Raw genomic sequence first — 25091 nt, 5'->3', positions numbered from 1 at the left:
TTTATTAGCATTAGATGAAACTTATTGGCAAAAGACGACTAAAATTTTTAGTTATTGAAGCCGTTGATATAAGCCTATAATATTTTAATTATTTAGTATTCAAATTATATTTTTATAAATTCTCGAATAAAATTCATTAAGTAAAGTACAAATTGCCGATTTTAAGTCACAGATAATAATTTTTTTATGATTTTAAAAGAATAACTATGATCCACAAATAATGCTCTAATCAAATTTTTTTAGATTCATTAAGTTATCAAAATTACTTATTCAAAAGCATTGAGGTTTTCATTATATAGAATTTGAAATTTTGGAACTGATTTTATTGTGATATTTTATTATTTCAAGTAGTGCGCCTAAGAGAATGTGGATCAAATATACCTATATATTAATTAAGTTTTACCGATCCATTTGGTTTTCTCCTAGACATATAAGTGTAAGTTTATTTATTTAACATTTTAATATTTATTAGAAGTGTGTAGCTAATCTTCGACTTATCAAAGAACTAATATGAGTATTTAGAATACTTATATTTAAAATATTTAATCAATAAATATTTTGTATATTTTTGTCAAAAAAAAGAAAACATTTTTTCTAATTTCTCTGACTTTTATTTTTGTGATAAAACAAAATAATTACAATTAAAAAGTACACACATACATTATATGTTAAATATTATCGTAATATAAATTATTAATTTTTAATTAATATCGTGAGTCAATAATATTTCGTTGACAAAGATTTAAATGAAAATTTATCTATTTTAATATTAACACTTATACATACTTAAATAAATATGTGAATTTATTATATGTACAAATATCTCTTATCATTTATTTTGAATATATAAAATTAGATTAAATATATGAATGTAAATTTTATATAAATATATGTATGTAATTAAATATGTAACTGCTGTTACTTAGTTACGCATAAACGAATATAAATATGTATATATATACATCTTTATAAATTTAAACTTTTATACTTTTATACATGCAATATCTACCTATATAAATTTATTCTTATATTGCTTTTAATTATAATTCTTATAATTGAAGTTTATATACGTAAGTATATGCGAATAAGTATATATTATGTACTTAGTTACATTCCTAAAAATATATAGAATGTAAAGAGTCCAGTCAAATAATATTAAGATAAAATTAGAAGAAGAAATATATGTATATATACTTATATATATTTATTTATTTATACATAATATATTTAGTTATGTATTTGATAACATTAAATTCCCGAATGCAAATTATTTTTTTTTTTTTGCGTACGCATTAAAATTTTCATATTCCTCTAAACATTTTTATTTATATTTTTTCTTTTTCTCATTATTTTTTATCATTGCTAAAATATTAGTTAGAAAATCCTGGAAAATGCATTTAAATATAATTTATACTAACTGATATACGTATTGCATATGTATACATATGCATGTGTATTATAAACTTATATGAATGCTTATGTGCAGCATAGATGAAACTGTATAGTGGGATAGTTTTCTACTTTTTTATGCAAGTATAGTTTGTTATCCGTTTATATTTTATTATTGTACTCATATCTCGTACTATACAGAAAATTCCTTGCTATTATTTATTTTTATTATAATTTTAATCTTTTAGTCAGAGTTCAAATAAGGTTTTTTTTGTGTTGTTTCTTTTATACCTAAACTATAAAATACGAGTACAATATATAAATTGAATTGGTAATAATAGAAATTTTAGAGAGTAAATTAAAATATTCATAACTTGAATAAGTACCATTATAATAAATATATGTATATATGTATGTATAATAATATGTATAACAACTTATAAGTTTATATACATATGGATGTACAACGCACACAATTATTTCATGGACAAGAGATGCATTATGCATATACGCACTATTGTGTAAGTATACATGTACATAAATATAACGGTATAATTATAACTATACAAGTATATTATATGTTTTTATGTATAAATATAATTATATAATTCTGTATGTTGCACATTATCTATTATTAAGTATATATACATATGTGAATTTAATAATTATAATAATAATTAGATATTATATAATAAAATGTTTTAAATAGTTATAAACAAATCAAAATAGGTATACGTAACTAAATATTAAAATGTAATTTATATTAAATTTAATTAATAATGTATGAATCATATAACCCCACATATTATACGTACATGTTGTCTAAAATTTCTTTACCAAAGCAAAACCTTTTTTTGATTAAAATTTAGAAATGCATGCTCGAATACTTTATGCATTGTATTTCTTGAAAAATTGGTTAAAATTAAGTTTTTTAAAATTCAAATTATTTACTTAAAATTTGTAAGCAATTAAGCATTTTTATTCTCATTTTACTATTACCAAAAAGGTTTGAATATAGGTTTGAATTTGTTGACACGCCTAAGAGGAAAATTAGTTTTCATCCGTTAGGCCGGAAAATTAATTATTTTAGATTTCTTTGTGTTTTTATGACTTTTGCTATATACTTAATTCATCGATACCTTTTTAACGAAATGTCAAATTAGATGCTACTTGAAAAAAAGTTCTTGTATCAGTTGCTTCACTATTAACATGACTGTATGCCCTTTATATTAGTATCTTCCTATATAATTGAAATCAGCCAAATACTTAATTGCAAATTAGTCAAATGACTTATATACATACAGTGAGTGTCAAAAAAACTGCTCACTAGAAACTTTTTTTTGTTTAACTCTTGATATTATATTTTTAGTAATGAGAAGACTTTTTAAGGTTCATTCAATTACTAACAAAACTCATATGGAAAAAAAATAACATTAAAAAAATTGAAAAAAGAATTATAAAAAAAATCATTTTGTAAGACACAGTTTCTTGGTAAAATTCAATAAAATATATAATTTGTTGATTCTATAAAGTTATTTAAATATGGTCAAGCAATGGGATTCCGTAGAGCTTCACGAAAAAACCATAAATTTCAGAAAAGACTAAAAATAGACTTAACTATGCTAACAAATATAAGCAAAAAGATTTTAATTACCAAAATTGCTTATACATAATAATTTTTTAATAATTTCTTTTAACTTAATAATTTTTAGGTTTATGTGTTAAGAAATTTTTGCATTTACTATCGAAATATCAATAAATGATAGAGATCCAAAATGCACTGTATAGTTTGCTTAACTAAATATTATTTTTCTGTAAATGTAATAATTTTGGTGATTCAAAATGTTTTCGAAAATTATTTCTAATTTAAATTGTTAAAAAATTAAAGGTTTCTCAATTTAACAACGTTTAAGTAATTTTTTTTCGTTTTCTTTTGATTTAAATATGAATTAAATTTTTTAATTTTTCATTTTCATGCAAAACCGAAAAACTAAACCAACGTTCAATTCTTATTATAAAATAGAAAATAACAAGACCTTGGGTACATTGAACTAGTTTCTATTTTTTCAATTTTCCATAACGATTTCTTCTCAACTAAATTAATTTCAAATTAAATATTAAAAAAATAAAACAATGACAACAAGAACAAGAAAAAAACGTGAAAAAGAAAATTATTTTCCCCCTTAATAAGAACTTTTTTTTTCTACATGAGACCGCACGGTTTTTGTTTTTCTTTTTAGAGATTTTTCTTTCTTTAATTTTTTTCTGTTTCATTTTCTCACTGTTTTATCTCACATTTTCTTTTTATTTCAGGTTTGGTTGTTCAATTTTAAAGTAAACTAAAAAGAGAACACATAAAATAATATTGTGAAAAAGAGAAAGAATGCTGTTTAAAGACTGTCATTTTTTTCATGATTAAAATAAAGATAAAAAAAAAGATCTTACGGTTTTCGCACGACGTAATTTACAACAAATTTATTTTTTCGTAAAGTGGAATTGAAATTTAAAATAATTTGTGGAATTTCAATTAGATACTTAAAAATATCTAGCTACCTTTGAATACAACTTGAAAGTTATTTTAGTTGTGATTTTTGGCATTTGACATTTTAGTATTTAAATACGAAATTTTGTTAAATAATGCACAGTTACATAAATTTCCTATTGTTTAAAGTAAGAAATAATATCAATTTAACCTTAAACTCTTACAATTAAATTTGGCATGATTACCTTAAATTTCCTCTTTTGTCAATCATTTTATGCAAGAATATTACAATTGTTTTTTTTTGTTAATTTTATTCGGAAGGATACGGCCACTTTATATTCTACGATACTTAATGTTAATAATGTCAATTAAGGGAAATATCCCTAATACTGACATATTTCGTAACGAATCCAACTCTGTCATTAGATATTTTATTTGTGTGGCACAACAAGTATTCGTGTTCCGGATTTTTTAAATAATTTAAATATTTAGCAATAAGGCTTTTACTTAATCAAAATCAAAATACATTTTAATTCATGATTTTTAGATTAAATAAAAAAATGTATATGTTATTGGGCTATGTGTAAATGTTTGCGTCTATTACTGAAAGTTTGTGTTCCTAATAAATACTGTAATTCCATGTACTATATAAATGATTAAAAATTGTTAAAATGATAATGATTTTATGATTGATTAATGAAAAATTGTTAAATTGATATGATAATAAAATGACATGCTAATTTAAATTTCTACGGATACGAGTATTTCGTCCTGTTTGAAAAAAAAATTGGAAAATGGATAAAATTAAAATTTAAACGATGAATATAAATAATATATCTTATTCTAAAACTGAACAAAAGAAAGCATTGCGACAATTTGAATTAAAAATCTCATATATGTCAGTTTTACCGTCAATGTCACTATTAGGAAGCTTTACCTTATATAGGAAAACGTCTCTTATGAATTTTTACTGTTATTTAGCAGTTTAAAGAAAATTAGAAATAAGACATTCATTTATGTATACCAAAATGTTTTGTCTACCATTTAACAATTGTTTGGCATGACATTACTACATCCAAACGACACGATTATGAAAAAATCGATTTTTCAAAAAACAATAAATGTAGTTATTTTACTATATCTTAATATCAATGCATTAACAGTTGTAATATTTATAGTCTAACTTACTAATAGCTAGTTTCTAATTTAAATAAAATTGTAATTTTCGATTAATTTATTTGAATAAGAAAAACAATCAAGCAAATTAAAAAAAAAGAATCTAAAAATAAAAAATATTTCATTTTTCTTTTGTTATAAACAAAAAAAATTTGTTGCGTCAAAACAATTTTCAATAAAAATAAGAAGGGCGACAAGTTTAGATTGTGCAATTTAATATAAAATATGTATATAAAACCTATTGATAGGTTTTTTTCCCTCAAACATAATAAACTTGCATACGCTCATGTGTGTTCAATATTCCCGATATTCTTTCATGTATTCATATATACAAAACAAAATGTATAAAAATATTTCAATACATATTTCTTTTCTCATACATTTTTGTGTATACATACGTACATACGTACGTACAACGTATGCATAAAATTACATCTGATTTCCTTATGTGTTACAACAAAATTAGAACTATAAAAGTGAAATGAAGAATATTTCTTTCTTTTTCTATAAGTCTATGATTTCTATATAAATTATGTTAAGGTATTAAGCACAAATAAAACAGAGAAGAAAAAAAATAAAACTTTTTTTGTTTCAAATAAAAAAAAAATATTTTAAAACTTTCAATAAAATTAAAATAAGCAAAAATATGTAAAGGGAAGTGTAAGTCATAATAATATTACGTAAAAGGCTGTTCAAAGTTTAGATCATTGCAACTTTAGGGTATTTAGATAATATTATGTATAATGTATGTGTGTGCATAAACACTGATTTACGAGATATTTTATTTAACATCAATGAATCGATTTAGTTGACAGTTAATGGATGCTTTCATTGTAACATTTATAAAAAACTTTGAACTTCGAGCACTCTGAACAATCTTGTGCAGTACTCTTATGCAAGAGAAAAATCTAAAGCTTAATGCTATGTCAAAATAAAAACAAATGCCAAAAAACATAAAAATTGTCAGAAATCCATATAAAACATATGTTGTCTTCTGTTTGAATTTACGAAAGGAAAACTTACAATGGTAATGAGTAATAAATTATTTTTCAATATATTTTTTAAAATATTTAAGATTCAGGCATTTTCTTTAACAATTAATAAAATGATTTTACTTCGGAATAAAATCAGCTAACTTTGTAACAGCTGATTATCAATCAAATATCTAAAAATTTAATAATGGAACAAAAATTAAAAAATTCAAAAGAAAGCTGCGACCGACATGTATTAAAGTTTGAACGTCAACATTGCCAACATTAAGCAATTTTTACCGACCGTATTGTGTAAACAATAGGTAGGTTATGTGATGGCAACACATTTTGCATATCGAGTTTTCGGTGGGAATGCACTTCTCCATAGTAGGGAAGTGTAAGTAAACTATTTCTAGCAACCTGTCGGTCCGTCGGTCTGTCGGTCTGTCGGTCTGTGTGTGCACGCATGTATCTCAAGTTCTGCTGAACCGATTTTGATGAAATTTTATATGTAAGTTTATTTCCACCATGGCACGGATTGATCAACTTTTCGGATATATCAGGCCTCGGGAACTGCACTTTTTTGCGGGCCTGTTTTACATTTTTGAACATTTTTAAGAAAGTATTCAACCGATTTAACTTGAAATTTCATATATAAGCTTTTCTCGACCGTCCGCAAGAATTCCTAGCTTTTGGAAGGAATCAGGCATCAGCAACTGGACGTTTACTACGGGCCAAATATACATTTTTGTGTATATAAAGAGAAATAATTGACCGATTTCATTAAAATTTAATATATGAATTCCTCGTATTAAAGCAATGAACATATAAATTTTTTGGAAAGATCAGGGCTCGAAAACTGATTTGCGGGCCGATTTTATATTTTTCACCATATTTACGGAACGAATTGATGCAATTTCTTGAAATTTAATATTTGAGTTCTGGTCAACTGGCGAGCATTTCTGGGAATTCGGGTAGCACAAAGCGAAACTCTACTAAGAGCCAAATTTACATTTTTCTAGGTATGTTAACTATAAGCTTACTAATGTCCTAAAAATTGGAAAGAAATATTTAAAAGACATTTTTATAATATTCTGTAACTCTTTCACTTACCTAGACAATATACAATGCGGTCGGTTATGTGCTGACCACATCAGATTTTTTTTATTTACTTCATGTGGTTTTTGTTTGTCAAGAACGAACTTTTACTTCTAATTTCGTTCCTTTGAACACAGTAAATGCTATACTTAACCTATGAAATTAAACTTCTGGGATTTTATATTTATTTTCTACACAAGCTACCCGCCAGAGTCTATTTTGATAAATTTGGTTAATTTGGTAGATTTTTAGTTAATTAATTTTTAATATTATTGTTAATCAAAATTGAGAAAAATTCTTAAATCTCAAAAATGCAACTATAAAAGTATAAAATAATTAAATTGTAAATTATAAAAGTATTTGGCAGATGAGTAATTCATTACTAGAATAAAATATGATTATTTTTTTTAATAAATTTATATATGTAATTAATATAATAATATTCTTATCTTATCAGTCCTTAATCATGACAAATATTTTATTTTTAGAGTTTACTTTCATTTCAAAACTATTGTACAACAATTGAATTAAACATTCAGAAAGATCTTTGATAAGGACTTTACTTTCATAATGATGAATCTATATTTATACTGGTTAGCTGGTTACTAAGCTGAAGTACTTATTTATTTATGACTTAGAAGTAGCTGCTTTATTTAACAAAAGTTATGGGTAAAAATTTGATGCTAAATTGCACTGATTAATATCTAGGTGTTTAATTAATAACTTCTAATTGGGTTTTTAAATGTGTGTTAGAATAAATGTAGCTTAGAAACACAAAAATACCCACGGAATATTTAAATTACAATAAATTGATTTAATTTCAAGGCAGTTTCATCAAATTTAAATTTTAATAAATAATGTCAGGCCATCACATCCAGAGTGAATGAAGTGCAAATTATAAACGAGGAATTATTAAATGGATACGAGAAAGTTTTAAAAGTGTTTTTTTTTTTTTTATTGAACATCTAACAAATGAAAGTCAAATACATATTATAGGGAAAGTAAAATAAAATGATAAAATAAGTAAGCAAAAAGTTTTTGTTTATAAACTTTCTACCTTGAGAAACTGATGAATTAATGTAGAAATTTTAATGTAGAGAAAAATTTTTGAAAAAAAGATTAAAATCGGATAGTTACACATTTTTGAGAAGATACAAAAACAATCGATTAGTTTTGATCAATATTAAAGGGGGAAGATTAATTTTTTTCGGTAAATTTATGAAGATTTATCCTATATTATGCAAACTTATAATTACAAAATCCTTTCTTATGCTTGTAAATGTGTATTTTTATTAAAAATCTTTGAATTTTTTATAATGGACATAATTATTAAGTTTAATAACATGAACACAACAATTTCCTTCTAAGTTTTTTGTGATTTTTTATTTTCATATATACAATTTTACTATTTATAAATTCAGACACTTCTTAATTAAAATATTTATTTTTAAAATATTTAAAACATGTTATTCCTTAGTCTAGCTAAACTGTAGATAGAATTCTTTATATTGTTAAAATACCTAATTTTTTACAGAATTTTTATTCTTTGATATTTTTAATAAATTTTCAATATTAGTTTATAATAACATGAGCTATATTTCTTCACTTTGTCTGTCTATCTGTTTCTATATTTAAGTACAAAACCTAAATATCGACCCTTTTCAATTTGTTACAATTAAAGTTTAAGAAGCCTTCAATTTTTTTATATATGCCAAAGAATATATTCATATAAAAGAACCTCATACGGCAACAAAATTTTGTTTTGAAATAAGTTATAATTCAAAATGAAGAACGCAAATGAATTGGGATAACAATTTTATTACTTACAACAAATTTCATTCTCGAATGGACGGAGAACCTCATACGGCAACAAAATTTTGTTTTGAAATAAGTTATAATTCAAAATGAAGAACGCAAATGAATTGGGATAACAATTTTATTACTTACAACAAATTTCATTCTCGAATGGACGGCAGTGCAATCTTAAAGTTAATTACAATATATAAACGTAAGTGTTTAAGTATATGCAAGTGATATTTTTTTTTCATTGCATTTTAAAATTATTCATACATTGAGCAGAAAAAGATGTACGAAGTGATCCCATATTTCAACTAATTGGTTAAAAAAAAAATTTCATGGGTCAAGGTGAAAAATAACTTATTTTACTTGTACTTGAACTAAAATAATAGCAAAAATTATTTAAAATAAAATGGAATTGTTGAAAAGAGACAAATTTTCATTCTCTATTTATGAAACAAAGTTGAATCAAATCAATGGTTTGTATTGTAGCACTTCTCCCTTCAACAATTGAAAATACTGCTTTTAAAAACAATCTATCTAGGTACTAAATTATTAAAATTACTTTAGCATCAGCAATGTAATCTTTGAAATAAAACAAAAAAAAAATTGAAAAAGACGTTAACATAATTCTCGAATTTAATTACGTGAACTAAGAAAAATAATTATATTTTTTGATGGCAAGGCTTTTACCGTTAGATTTCTGTATTTATAGAAATTTGAAAAAGCTTACAGTTTCGGAAATATAAGGTTCCAAAAATTCAAATTTTCCAAATTTCAGAAGGCGGATAACTTGAGGAGGTTGGAGGTGTAAAAAAAATTTCTTCTAATGAAATAAACTATTTGTCAATATTTAAAAGCTTTCTGAACAACGTACGGTTCAGAAAAAAAACAATATTAAAAATTCGAAACGCCGGGCTTAGGATAACGGTTAATTTTAGTAGCATATTTATTTTTTCAATATTTAATTTTACTATTCCGAGGCAGAAAAAGCCCTGCACTACTTTCCTGTGTTTACAAAATTGGAAAAATGTTTATAGTTTCCATAAAATAATTTGTCGAAAAATGGCATTTTTAGGTCTTTGGGGAGCTATAACATTTAGAGGGGGAGAGATAGATAAAAATTTTTCAACGGAAATAAGTTCTTATTAAAGATCTATGTACTTATGAAATTTCAGCTTTTAATTTTTCCAATTGTTATTTACAACGAGTAAGAAAACTACCTTTGCAGAAAAACACTTAAAAATTTTTTTTTTTAAATGTAGCTTAATGTCTAGATTCAAGTATCTATTTATTCTAAAAGTCATTATAATAATTTTCATAACAAAACAATAATCATTGCTTCACATTCACATAACATAATACTTTGGTATATGTGTAAGTTCATAGGTCAATAAAACTAAATAATTTTATCAGAATGTATTGTAGATAACATTGAAAAATTAAGATTTCTTTTCTGAAATTGAAATAGAAAATTTGAGTTTTATACATACATACATATGCACATATAAATGAATGTATGTATGTATTTTAAATCTGAAGGTATAAGTGTAGATATGTATGTTTAATATAAAATATTATTAAGTTAATTATATAAGTATTAATTTAATCTTTAAAAATTTTATTAATTTAAAACAATCAAAAATAAAATTTTGTGATATCTTTTCAATAGGCATTTAAATACATCGTAAGATATTTTGGTCAGAGTTACCAGTTTACTTATGTTCTAAAGTTATGGGCTGTAAATAGAATTATCAGATATTGAGTTTGAGAATGTGTACATAATTTTACATAAAAACTTCTCTTTAATTTTTAATACAAGTATTTTTTGAAAACATCAAAAGATTTTGACAATTTTGTCGTGTCATTTAAATCGTATGACAATTATTTCACTTGTTTTTAATAGGCAATGAGATGTTACCGAATTTTCAATTTTTGTGGAATGACCATCATTTTATATAAAAAATGCCAGAGTTATTCTTCCTGACGCAACTTCTAATATGTACATAAGTATGTATAACATTTCAAGTTGGCAAGGTATAATATTTGGGGCACATAACTGGGATACATACATACATACGTATTACTATATTTTAATTTCTGTTTTCAATTAAAATAATTTGCACTATCAGTATTCTTTTAAATTTTCATTCAAATTTGTTAAAACCCTTATCAAATTTTTGGAAGGAACTCCTTACTTACCATTTAAAACCAAAAAAGCTGAATCAGAAGGAATTAGTTAACTTTAAAACTTGGATTCTATTGCTAACAACTGAAGTTGACATATGAAAATTGTTTTTGCTTTTTGAATGATTTGGAAAGCAGAACAATTGAAAGTGTGGTCAACTACATTTTTCCATCGAATGCTTCCAACTAGTTCAGTTTCAATCACATTTTAACAAAATTGGTGCGCTAGAAACCCCTATTAAAGTAATTCAATTCTGTAATTAATTTTTTTTTTCTTAATTTATAAGTTTACAAATAAGGACTATGTATCGCATATTCTTTGAATATAGGCAAAAAGAAACTGTTTGAAGTAGTGAAAATTCTAAGCATCTGGTCACATTCTAATCTCAATTAACTTTTTTTTCCTACCTTTTTAAGAAAGAAAAGATTTTTTAATGTGATTTAAAAAAAAAGCAAGAATAATAAAAAAAAACAACAGAAAAACAAAAGGCAATGTGAAATAAAAAAAGAAAATGTGTATAAAAAATACAACACGACAAACGTTCATTTATATACTTATAAAAAATAAAATGAAAAAAACAGAACAAAAAAAAAAACAAAATGGCTAACATAGCGACTAACTGTGAGAATTTGAGAAAAATTTAAGTATTAAAAAAATTTTTTTTTTAAATCAGCCAACAAAACAACATTAATTTTAGTACTAAAAAAAATAAACAGCAATACAATCAAATAGCAGTAGTAAAATATCAATAGAAGTAGAAGCAGCCGCCGCGTCGTTTCCGAATTTCTGTATCTCAGCATCTTACAACCGCCACAAAATTTAATGGCATCAATGGGTTGAAATGTTTCTGTTTTTGTTTTTTTTTTAGATTGGGTGGTTTTTTATTTCTTTCTATAATTTTCAAATGCATGGGTATACAAACATTAGTTTAAAGTAATTGTACATGTTTGTAAAAATATGAAATTTAAATATTTGGGGTGCTGTAGAAATAAAAAGAAAAAAATAAGTTTTAGGTATGTACTAATGATAATTTTAAATAATGACAAAAACATACTTTTGAGGTTGTTACTTCAAATCAATTTCTAAAGTGTATCCTAAAGATTTCAATATAATTTTCATATTTATTTTTGATAAGCATTTGTTGGAAAAAGAAGGTATCATTTAACTAAATGGGAACAAAGATAATACCTATAACGAATTAATTTAACATTTTTAAATTTTAGAGATAAAACTTAACTTAATCGTTGAAGAGTTTTTAATTTTAATCGACTAATTGACATACAAAATTTTATATCCATTGATATGTAAAACTAGCTATGTATGTATGTATATGTGTAGACAAAACATAATTTGAGTCGCCCGTCTAATATTCCTCGACCTTCAGTTATATACTTAAATATATTGAGTTGACAATAAAATTAAGAAGTGTCATATTTTATATACGATCATTTAAAATTTGATCATTTATAATTGCATGTGTATGTGTGTATGTACTTGTATTAAACTTGATAACCCTTAATTTACATTGGCTTTCATCATAAAAATGTAACAAACACTTCTGTATGTAGTCAGCGGTATACAGAATATTATAAAATATATATATGTAGATAAATTTACAAATCTACTTTTACCATTCAATAATAATATAATATTACCTAGTAATTAAGTTATGTATTGTTAAAAAGTAAAAAACAAAACTAATAAAGATAGTATGAATTTATTGTCACTGCTTTACAAATTAAAGAGTGATTTTGTTGTTGCTCAATTTTTCGAGTAGCCATTTTGGGCATTTTTCTTGTAATTCGTTACATTTTTCAAAGATTAGTCAACTTAATTTAGGGTGTTTTTTTTCACAATTAAGGGATTGAAGCACAAAAAGCACTTCGCCCCTCAATTATATTTAATTAATTTTAAATTTTTAATTGACACGAAGATACATTTACATGTGTCAAGATTATTTTCATTAATATACGGAGATCTTTTGTTTATATCGATTGCTCTGAAAAACAGCCATTAACTTGTTAGTAGTTTATGATATTATATTATCGGTCAATTAAAAATGAACAAAAAATATTGCGAAAAAGTTTATCACTTAAGCTTTGAATCTAAAATAATAAAGAACCATTATTTGTGTGTATAAAACAGTTCTTATACAAGTAATGTGGCCAATCAAAGGTTCATCCAAAAAACAAAAAAAAAAGAAAGTACATTTTCATTTTGATAATTGAAATTATTTTCTATAATCTCGTCAAGTTAAACAATTTATTAACAAAAAAATATTAAAATCTGAAATAAACAAACAATTACAAACTCAAAAATAGCACCTTATCTCTTTCATTGATTGATTCGAGCAGATCTTTTGATTTTATATACCTTTCTGAAAATTATAGTTATGCGCTATTTCATAACCTTGTATGTCTACATATTTAATAGCAAAATAAAATAAAAAGTATATACTTATGCATTCATATACATACATGTATGTATATACGTATGCAGTTAATAATGTAGTATAAATTTGACTTGTTTTAATTTGAACTTAAAAAGAACGTAAATCTTTAATTTGACCATAAAAAGATTAAAATTTCCAAAACTATAAAAAATAATAAAATGCTGAGTTACCATAATTTCGCATTTGCAAAAAAGGACCAAAATATTGAAAGTTTTTTCAAATTAATCCATTTACTTACTAATGAAATGCAGACTTATTCAATTGCTGATGAATACTTTCGAAATCGAAATTTGGATCTCGTTTGGATTATAAAATCGTACCTATGTAGGTAATTTTTGAAAAGCGTACCTACATATACAATGCTATTATTGTGTAAGAGAAGTTAAGAGAAACTAAATTTAAAAACTGAACCTGAAAACAATAATATCAAAGTTTTTAAATTGTAAAAATGAGGACGAATGACAGAACAATATTTAAAAGAAAAGAAATTATCACATTAATATATGCGAAACTTTTAGTCTGCATTGGAAAGTACGCGATGAAACTGTAATATGCCTATCTCCACTTTTGTATGAACATAGGAAAACATATTTTTTTCTGTAATAAAATAACAACAACAAAAACAAAACACATATGTATTATAAAATTTTTACTTAAACTAATAAATAAATAAATAAATAAAAGCACAAAAAAATATAAAAACTTATTAGCTTTTTAATTGATAGTCAAAAAAAACACAAAAACAACACATTCCACTAATAAAAGAAAGAAAAAGACAAAAGATAACAAAAAATGTATAAAATGAAACGAGAAGCAACAGCACAACAGAAAAAAACACCAAAATCAGAAATGTCGTGTATACCTTCCTACTTAAATATTAATTTATTTAAATTATACACCAATGTTGATATACATTCTTACATATATTGATATTAAATACTTTTGTTTATAGTAGAATAAATATTGCACACATTTATACATATGTACATATATACGATAGCGACACAATATTTTATATATATGTATGTATTTATAACTATTATGTTGTTTTATACATATAGATATATGTATATGTATAATACACATGTATTTACACTATGGATATAGAAATTTACTTCCATACAGTATTTTTGCTACAATTCAATTTTATTTTGATTCGGTAAAGCATTTGACCATACATATTTACATATTTACATGTGTACATACAACACGTATATATTCATACATCCATAAGTACAAATATAATGCAAACAAAATTTTTCTACATTATAAAAATTATAATATGAAAATATCAAGCAAAAGTAAAATGTGTGTGTTGTGCTGTGTGGCGGTTTGTACCTGACGTGGGGTCAATAATTTCCAAGATTTCCCCCAAACAAAACGCGAATAAATGTTGCTCGTACATATGGATATATGTATGTAGATATAAGTGTGTATGTATGTACTCATGCTCATTCATTTTTATATAATTATTATTTTTTGAAGTTTATCTTCATATATACATACATACATACATATATCTACAAATATATGCTATAATATATTTTATAATTTTTTTATAATTTGGATATAAATACATTTATATACATACATACATACATTCATACAATGTTGAATAAATAGATATCAATGTATGTGAACATTTTTGTATACAGGGTGAATCAGAAAGGTATACAACAACTTATACCGTTGGTTAGAGGATCGAGAATGGGTAAAACTTTTGTTTCGAACTGAAATTTTTACTTATCCAAGTTTTAGTCATTTTAAGCGCTGTAATTATCAACTATCATTAATTTTGGATGAACAGAGTCACTCGGAACATTTTACATTTTGAAGAGCCGTTATTTTGATAAAAAATCTGAATTTTAATGTTTTTATTGAAATGTAACAAGTAATAATAAAATTAGAACGAAACAAAAAATGATTTTACAAAGTTTGAAATTTTTAAAAAGAAAAACTAGAATTTTGTATTAGGAAGAACAAAAAAAGCAATCTAGTAATCAAAAAATTTTTTTCGAAACTTTTCTTGGTAAAGAAAATTGATAGGTTTTTAATTTTTGCCAGTTTTTACAAGAAATGGTACCTATATGGTTTGAAATTTTTAAATGCATTTTTCTCACATTGGGTGCAATTTAAAAATTTAAAAAGATACTTTCGAAATCTAGACACCATTTGGCATCTGAAGTTATTAAAATTATCCATCTGGAGTGAATTTTTGAAGACATGCCATATAAATTTTGACCTTTATTTTAATAGAAAAATTTTTTTTTGCAAAAACTGGAGTTTGTAAATGATATGGTATTTACATTATTACTAATAAATAATTACTAAAAAATAATTAATAAATAATTTTAAGTAATTAGTAAATTTTCAACAAATTTTTTAAAAACTAATATTGGTAATTAGAGGAATTCTAGTAAAGCAATTAATTTAAAATATGCGATTGAATAGAATTAGATCAAATAGATTTGAAAGAAGCAAATCATAAATTTTTGACGAATTAGGTAAATTTCCTGGGAGAATTTAGTGTTTGTTTTAAGAAATTTGTAAATTTTTTGAATAAGTAATTCTTATCTTTCCAAATTTTTTGAAAAAGGAAAATTAAATTGAATTTAATTTTAGTTTTATTAACATCTTATTTGATTTTAATTGAATTTGTTGCAATATTTTTGGTTCTTGTGCTATATCTTTTGTACCATAAAAAAAAATTAATGTTTGAGGGCTAAAATTAAAACTTAAGCAGCTGGGAAAAATTCTATAAAAAAAAATTCAAGATTTTAAAAAATTTAAAACGAAATTAAAATTTAAAATGAAAAGTTAAAAAAACTGAGCAAAAAAAAAAACAAGGGAAAAATTTGATTTTCCTTAAAGTTCGAATGCTTGGTATAAATACATAAAATACAAATAAATTAGCCCTTTACTACACTGTTTGTTCAAAGTTCCTTTCAGAATATAAGTTATAATAAAAAAAAAACTCGAATAAGTAAAAGTTTCGTGAAAATTCGTTAAAATTCCTGGAACTCGGAAGCCCTTGAGATTTGGCACCCAGTCCGGAACAAAACTTCTACCTATTTTCGATCTTCTTTACTTTTCTGATTCACCCTGTATATGTATGTTCACATTATCAAATATTTTCATTAAAATACATTTATGGTTATGATGTTACGTACTAAATATATGGGTTTATGTGTATTTATACACATAGAAGATTAGACGTTTTTAATTAATCAGTGATGCCGTTTCACTGATTTTACCACTTTAGCTATAGGAATTTTAATAACACTTAAACAACAAAAAATAATAGGAAATTGAATAAAAGAAAATAATGATTTGCAGCGACATTTCTTCTTAATAATAATTTAAGATAAAAAAAGAAGAATGAATAATTGAGCTATTTTTGACTTTTTTGACAAATTTTATTTTTTATTCATTATCGTTCCTTCTTTTTGTTGCGTTCTTTTTTGTTGTATTATAGGAAATGCAATGTCATACAAATACTATAACATAATAAAAACAATAAAAATTAATATCATACTTTGATGTTAATACTTATGGATTTTTCGTTCTTTGCTTTCAAAAAGCAATTTATGTTTGCATACATATTACATATTATGTATGTAATTTCTTTATATTTGAATAATTTTATTTCTAATATATCAACCAATATTATGAATTCAATATTGTGTTCTTTTTTAAAATGAAATACATATATAAATCTAGGATTTGTAATGGATTTTAGGAAATTTTCTGCTTTTAAAATTATACGAATTTAGAGAATTTTCGATATCACCAAATTTTTTTTCTTTTGTGACGACAACACTGATTGTATTGTTGCTGTTTCTGGATATTGAATCTTGATTGTGCTTTATTTTCTTTTTTAGTTTTTATTGTACAGTTTTGTTGTTGTTGGGTGGTAGTGTTGCTGTTTTTGTTGTTTAATACTTTGTAGTTTTTGATATGTGTATGTATATTTATGGATATGTTCATATATTTCTTTATTACTTTTTTTGTTGTATTGTGGATGTTGTTTAGTAGCGTTATTTATGCAGCTATTGTTTTTGTTTGTTGCTTTGTTTTATTATTTTTATTGTTGGTTGTGACGTCGTTTTCTTAATTTTTTTTCCTATTTTATCATTTATTGCTGTTGTTATATTTTTTTTTCGATTTTTTATTTCACAAATTATTGTAAAATATAAAATATTTTATTTTTAATAATTTATGCATAAGTACATGTATAAACAAATAGTTACATATGTACATATGTATGTATGTACAAATAAAGTAATTTTGTGTACGAAATTAGAAATAATAAATATTTGTATATAAGATATGATTAACATAAAAAAATTATATATATATATATATATATATATATGTAAATATATATATATATATATATATTTACATATTATTTACATATTATATATATTTACATATTATATACAATATAACTACATACATATGTACATATATATTTAACAATCTAAGTATAACTATTTATTTTTTAATTAATTGTTTTTTTTTTATTTAGGTAATTTTTACCGTAATAATTATTTGTTTTTTATTGAAGTGTGGAACTCTTTGTAAAATACTTTAATAAATATTATGTATCTACATATGGGCGTATGTACATACATATGTACTTATGTATATTGAATATATGTATGTATGTACTTATACAAAAAAAGAGTTCATATAAAATGAATGAAAAAATTAGTTTTGCATTTCGTAATAAAAACGTATCATATATACATATATATATTTATATATATATATATATATATATATTTATATATATATATATATATATATACATATGTATGTATGCAGATATAAAATTATGAATATAAATGTATATTATAACAATAATATATAATTCATAATAGTGTAATAGATTCATACACACGTACATACATACATTTTTCCTGTTTTAATGTATTAATTGCGTTCATGTGAACACTTTAGTATGGACACAATCATACATACTTTATTTCGTATTCCAATAGATTAAAAAAATACAGTAGAATCTTGTAAAACTATAAAAAAACTACTCATAATAAATTAAGATGTCATAAATTTAGTTTAGTAAAACAGAATGTTGGAAAATTTTAATTTTAATTGACAGAGTCAACAGGTTGACGAAAACCCCATTTTCTAAGTATTTTCTAAAACTTTACACTTTTCATAAATTATTATGGGACATACACACGGATATGTATGTATGCACTTATGTTGTTAAATATTTCTCGTTCAAAAATTTAGTATATGCATAATTTTCTTAGCGCAGTAATAGCAATTGAGTGTACATATATAAATGTACAAGGTAATTAAGAAAGGTATAGAACAATAACTATATATCATAGGATAGAAAATTTGGAAAAAATCTTTTTTCAGGTGTGATTGCCAAATTTCAATATATTTATATGTATATATACATATGCTGCATGTAGTTTAAATCTATTAATTTAACAACTTCAAAAATTTAAGTTTAAAATTTAATGTTTTAGCTGCAACTAAATACAATATATAACAACATATTAATTCTGCATGCAGACTTTCTTGCTCTGACCCATTTAAACTTCAAATAGTATTACACTCTCTATATATTTATTTGTCAGATGAAATAAAACATTTTTCGACACAGTAAGGAAATCAGAACCCTTGAAAATATTTGTAAAGGTAAAATTATCATATTATTACTTACAGACATTAAAACAATAAGTAATAAAGTGAAGCCGGTAAAATAAATTTAAAAAAAATTCCGACTACACATGTTATTATGTATAAGAATTTCATTATAGTTACAGTAGTAAAATTATATCTGTAACTATTCATAGATACGTACGTACATACGTACCTATAAAGTTAGTGGTTACAACAAAATATATTCATAATCATTTGATATGTACACACATACGTCGGAATGTATGTTTTTTAATGTAGAAATCATATGAATGTCGTTGGAAACTGTTTCATTGTATGTATTTGCTTATGTTTTATATAACATTAACATTTTATTAAAGCATGCATTAAAAAATTAAAATTACTTCTTTAATTTAATCACACACTTCGAAATTCATATATGTATGTACATTTTAACTGAAATTCATCTTTTTAAAATGAACTTGGAAATAAAAATATGTATTTTAAAAACCTACTGATGATTTTAATAAGAAATTACAATATTAAGTAGATCGACTATTAATTTCTAAGCAAAAACCTTAAAAATTCGAAATAAAGTTTTTCTAGTTTTAAAAATAAAAATTTCTTTAGTATGCTAATTTTCATTATGAAAAACAAATACATACTTAAACTTAAAACGAAATAGAGTACAATATGCAAGTTATCCCATTCGTATTAACGTTATCGTTCATTAAGAGTATAAGCTATAGTTTTTAAACTATTAGACTATATTATTAATATGTATTATATTGTGAATACAAATGAGATAAATTTTAAAGGTCAATATAAAGTTTCTTTATATGGAATAGAAATTTGGATTATTATGAACTTTAAACAGAATTAAATATTAACAGATCATAATATTAAAATAAAATAAACCTAATTTATTACATTGGATAAACTTGTTTTAATTGTTTTAAAATAGAAGTATTCAACAGTTGACTCAAATTATTCTGCTTTTTTATTAAGTAAGTATGAATTCCTATAAATTTTGCTAGTCAATTTTATTGTATCTAAATGAACTTATAATCTAATATAAACTTATAAAACAAATAATGTTGTTAATGCATTTTGGAAATTTTATAATTGAAAGGAACTAATTATAGCTTAAAAAAAACAATAAATACTTATACGTCATTCATAGTGAATACGAGTATTAATTTTAAATCCCAACCTACAATCTATCAATGTATAATATTTTACCAGCTTTACTTTTATATTTTAATATGTTAAAGAAACAATTTTGACTAAATTGTTGTTATAGAAACCATTTTAACATACTTTTATATATTTTTAAATGTAGTAGGACTTTGGAGCAAAAATATTTTAAAATTTTAGGTTTATTCAAAAATTTAGATTTACTCTTTATTACGAATGTTCATAAGAATGTTCCAATATGCATATTTACCCTCTATCTACATAATTATACTCTAGCTATTAGTTAAGAAAATAATTAAGATACTTATTTACATTCCGCAAGTTTTTTATTGGTGAAGGTAAATTAAAGTGGAATTTTAATATACTTAAGCCAATAGTTTGTAACTACTTTATTATGTTCTTTAATAATTATGTATGTATGTTAGGTAGTTATATTATATTAGAAAATTTATTCATAATATAATTATTATTATTACAATACAAAATATAAATTTTAAGAGTAAAAAAATACTTCACGAATTAACTTATTATGTCAATATCCACGCATATGTATAAGTAAGTATGAATATTGTCTATATTATTTATTGATTTTGTTATAACTAAACACGCTTCTTATCTTCTTTGTAAAATTCATAGCAAATAAATTATAATCAAATACTATAAGTAATAGAAATTTATACTAAATTTCATTTCATAATTCAAATTGAAAATCTTTTATTATAAAATTTTAAAGTACTTAGGTAAATAATACCATAAGCAATTTAAGAAAATAAAATACTTTTTATTTATATTATGCAATCTTTTTAAAAATAATGTAATTTAATAATATTAGTTAGTATAAATGTTGTGCACTTTACCTTAAATCATTATCTTGATCATCTATATTTGTGTAGATATTGAAAATTGGAATCCACAATTGGAAACAACTTTTGTTGATTTGAAGAAAAAAAAACAAAAATTTAAAATAATATTTTTTTAAACAAGAAACATAAAAAAAACACGAAGTAAAAAGAAAACACAAAGAAAATATACAAAAAGAAAATTTTTTTAAAACACTTGCTAGCTCTTTCGCACTTTTTTGTTTTAAAAACTTAGAAGAGGCATTCGCATTTAATATTAGATGAATACCATCTTATATATTTATTAATACATATATACTATATTATATTATATACACATCGTATGTGTTGTATATGAAAAACACACTGTATTATATTATCTACATACATGTAGATAGGTACATAGAAATTTTATTAATTTTTATTTTCTGATATTTTGGAAATTGTACCAACTTTTATTTTCTTTAAATTTTCAATTGAATACTAAACTTTAAATTATGTGAAAATTTTGAAAATTTCAAATAAATTTTTTTTATTTATATTAGCCTACTGAGCTTTGTTTTTTTTTACGTATTATTAAAATTTTTTGTTCAAATTGCACTTAACAAATTTATTCCAATTTAATATACGCGTTCCATATACATACATACAATTAGTATAAGCACTAGTATTCGTTTAGGATACAATGGAAATTTAAAATAATTATTTATATTTTAGGAAAGTCTGAATAAATTAAATCAATGAATTTTTTATTAATTTTTTTCTTCTAATAAAATGAAACAAAGTGAAAATAAAAACAAAACTCAAATTTAATTAGACATACTTATATGTTCACATATGTATATAAATATGTATATATATTCATTATAAAAATGTATTCATTATACATATTTTTTTATATCACATGTAGAAACACACAAAAAAATTGTTTTGTTTATAAAAATTTAGAAACACGAGATTTTATTTCCGAAATATAAAAAAAAAACTTGTCAAATTATTTTTTTTTCTTCTATAGATTTTTTTTATAGACATATGTATATATGTATCCAAACACGTAAATTACTCTATTTGTATAATTATATTTGTGGATCATAAAATGTTTATGCTATCGCGCCTCCAACCTATAATCGCAAAAATTATCATTGGGCTGTCAGAAAGAAATCTGTGTTAGGTATCGTATAAGTGTGTATGTTTGTGGTTTAAATGAAAACGCGACACAATATTATTGTTGTTGTTTTAAAATTTTATATATATTTATGTAGAGAAAGATATATCTCTCTATCCTATTTGTTTTCACATTTATTTTTTCCTATAGATTATCCACATAATATTCTGTAATATAAACTACACGGCGGCACGGTTATAACTTCAACGCAAACCGACAAAACGTCGCAATCGATTATCGCATCGCATGGTTTCATTAATGGAACAGACTCAGCTCTATTGTCGTACAAATTTTCATTTTTTTTTCTTTTTTTTGTTTTATGATTGGTTTTAGTAAGTCACTTTTAAATCACAAATATTTCATATAATATTTATCTAAATCACTTAAATTTAATGTTCTTTTATTTATTATATATTATATATTGTTTATTTACAATTTATTTTTATTTATTTTGATTAAAATATATTGAAATTTAGTTATTTTTTGAATAGGAAATAGCACAAGCTTTCTTGTCATGTATCTCTAAATGACTGTAGACAATGTCTGTCATTTCAAATCAATTTGAATAACGCAGTTTTTTGTACAAAATGTTTATAAACATTTATTATGTCAAAATTAGAAAAGTGTATTCACATTTTAAGAAAAGAAGAATGTTGTGGCATGTACCCTCCGATCATGTACAGGTATCCCTCGTATAACACGGCACTTGTATAACACGTTTTCGATATTACACGGTATAAAATTTGCGACTTTTTTAACACGATTTTCGATATTACACGGAAATTTTTTTTTAAATTTTGATATTCAACACAACAAAAATGGGATTTCCCCTAAAAATAATAACAAATACTTAAACATACAAAATACATTTCGTAATATGTACTTGAATAATTTATATTCTCTGTCAAGCCACTTGTGTTTTTCACTTTGATAAAGAAAGATCGTTCAAGTTTCAACTAACTAAAGGAAAATATTAATGTCAAATATTTTAATTAATTCTTATCTACATAATTAAAAGTGGTATTTATAAAAAATTAAATAAATAGAATAACGTTAATTCTTTATGTTTTGTTAAAGTATACATACAAAGTGAATAATAAAATAACTTTCTCTAGAGTGCTTGTCTTTGTATAAAACAATTTATAATAATTTCAATTCAAGGTAATATTATTCAAGCTTAAATGTCACAATTCGCACTTAATCTATATTTTATTTAACCTTAAATTTAGATAATGTCTGGCAAAATCAAGAAACAAATATTTAAACGAAAATTTATTTCCCTCGATACGAAAATAGAAATTTTGAATCGTAAACAGTCTGGAGAAAAAAACGCAACAATTGCGAAATCCTTAAATTTGAACGAATCTACTATTAGAACTATTTTAAAAAATGAAAGTCAAATCAGACAAAATGTGGCCGCTGGTTGCTCGCAAGGTGCAAAACGTGTGAGCAGAAAGCGAGATATAAATGTCGTAATTTAAAAGAGATCTCAGAAGTTGCTTGGGTCCTTATAGAGAAGTTTTGGCCCAGTTGCAATCTGATTTTGTAGCTGCTTCATCTGATGAAGAAATAACTAGTGACGAGGATTTTCAAGCAAATATGAAAAAAATTAATACTAAGTCACGGGTCATTTTTGATGACAGCGATGATTCAAATTAATCTAATGAAATTGTTTCATTACGATTTATACATTATGAATTTATATTTTTATTTTTGTTCGTTATTACTTATGATTGAATTTATTATTTATTTATATTAAAAAAATAAAGTTAATAAGTTTTTCATTAATTTTTTTATGAAATTTCAGATTTTCTAAAATTTACCTCTCGATATAACACGGAGCATGTTTTCGATATTACACGGAAAATACATTAGTTTTACAGTCTCGTTTAACACGGTTTCGATACAACACGGTTTTTATATAACACGGTCTCGATATTACACGGACAAAAAAATTTTCTTGAATTGATGTAATTACGTTATTTATTGTACCTAACAATATTATGTACATAATTTGTTATCTTTTTAAAAACCTCGTATACCACGGTTTCGATATAACACGGAACCAATTAACCGTGTTATACGAGGGATACCTGTACTTGGCTGTAAGTATTTTGTAGAAAATCAAAGGGTTTGAGCTGAGCAGTACAATTGGCATCAAATATACTCAAATATACATGACACCATTATTTTCTGCGTGATTGAAAATATTATGATATTGTTTGTTTTAAATATTTTGACAGGACCATTATTCAAAATATTTATGCGTATGTAATTAAATATTTGTTTGAAAGTTGAAAAAAAGGAAAAACAGGTTGTATATATAAAATATTTTTAGTTGTTTTTATACAAAATATTTTTTTGACAAAGGTTGGAGCATTAATATTAATAAATTTAACAAAGGAGTAAGCATTTTATAACATTCAACATTTTTACGAAATATTTGTTGCAAATTTTACTAACTTCTGACACTTATTTTCACTTTTACAATTTTATGTATTTCTTTGAAAACATGAAATTGTAAAACTTTTAAAAAATTTTTAATTTTTTTAAAATTTTAATTCTTTAATCATTGTTTAGCATTAAAATTTTTTCCATCAATTATAAGTATGTATGTATCGTAATTTTTTATTACGTACGCAGTAACTCCATCTACATGTAACAAAGTCAGAATATATGTATGTACATATATTT

General features: G+C 23.4%; 1 protein-coding gene across 4 annotated transcripts in view; it reads right to left on the bottom strand.

Moving 5' to 3' along the window:
* Positions 1-21513, bottom strand: part of LOC129612554 (probable serine/threonine-protein kinase DDB_G0282963) — a 100377-nt gene extending 78864 nt beyond the window's left edge. Inside the window, exon 1 of one of the 4 annotated variants that reach the window (XM_055526217.1) lies at positions 21251-21513. The gene's annotated coding sequence lies outside the window, so the exon portion shown is untranslated. The remainder of the gene's footprint in view (positions 1-21250) is intronic. The other 3 variants (XM_055526220.1, XM_055526216.1, XM_055526219.1) reach the window with 3 other exon arrangements.
* Positions 21514-25091: the final 3578 nt, after the last annotated feature.

This window comes from Condylostylus longicornis, unplaced genomic scaffold, assembly GCF_029603195.1.
Source record: "Condylostylus longicornis isolate FDR11 unplaced genomic scaffold, ASM2960319v2 ptg000075l, whole genome shotgun sequence".
NCBI lineage: Eukaryota > Metazoa > Arthropoda > Insecta > Diptera > Dolichopodidae > Condylostylus > Condylostylus longicornis.
The sequence above is the reverse complement of the archived record's forward strand: the minus strand, read 5'-3'. Positions and strand labels throughout refer to the sequence as shown.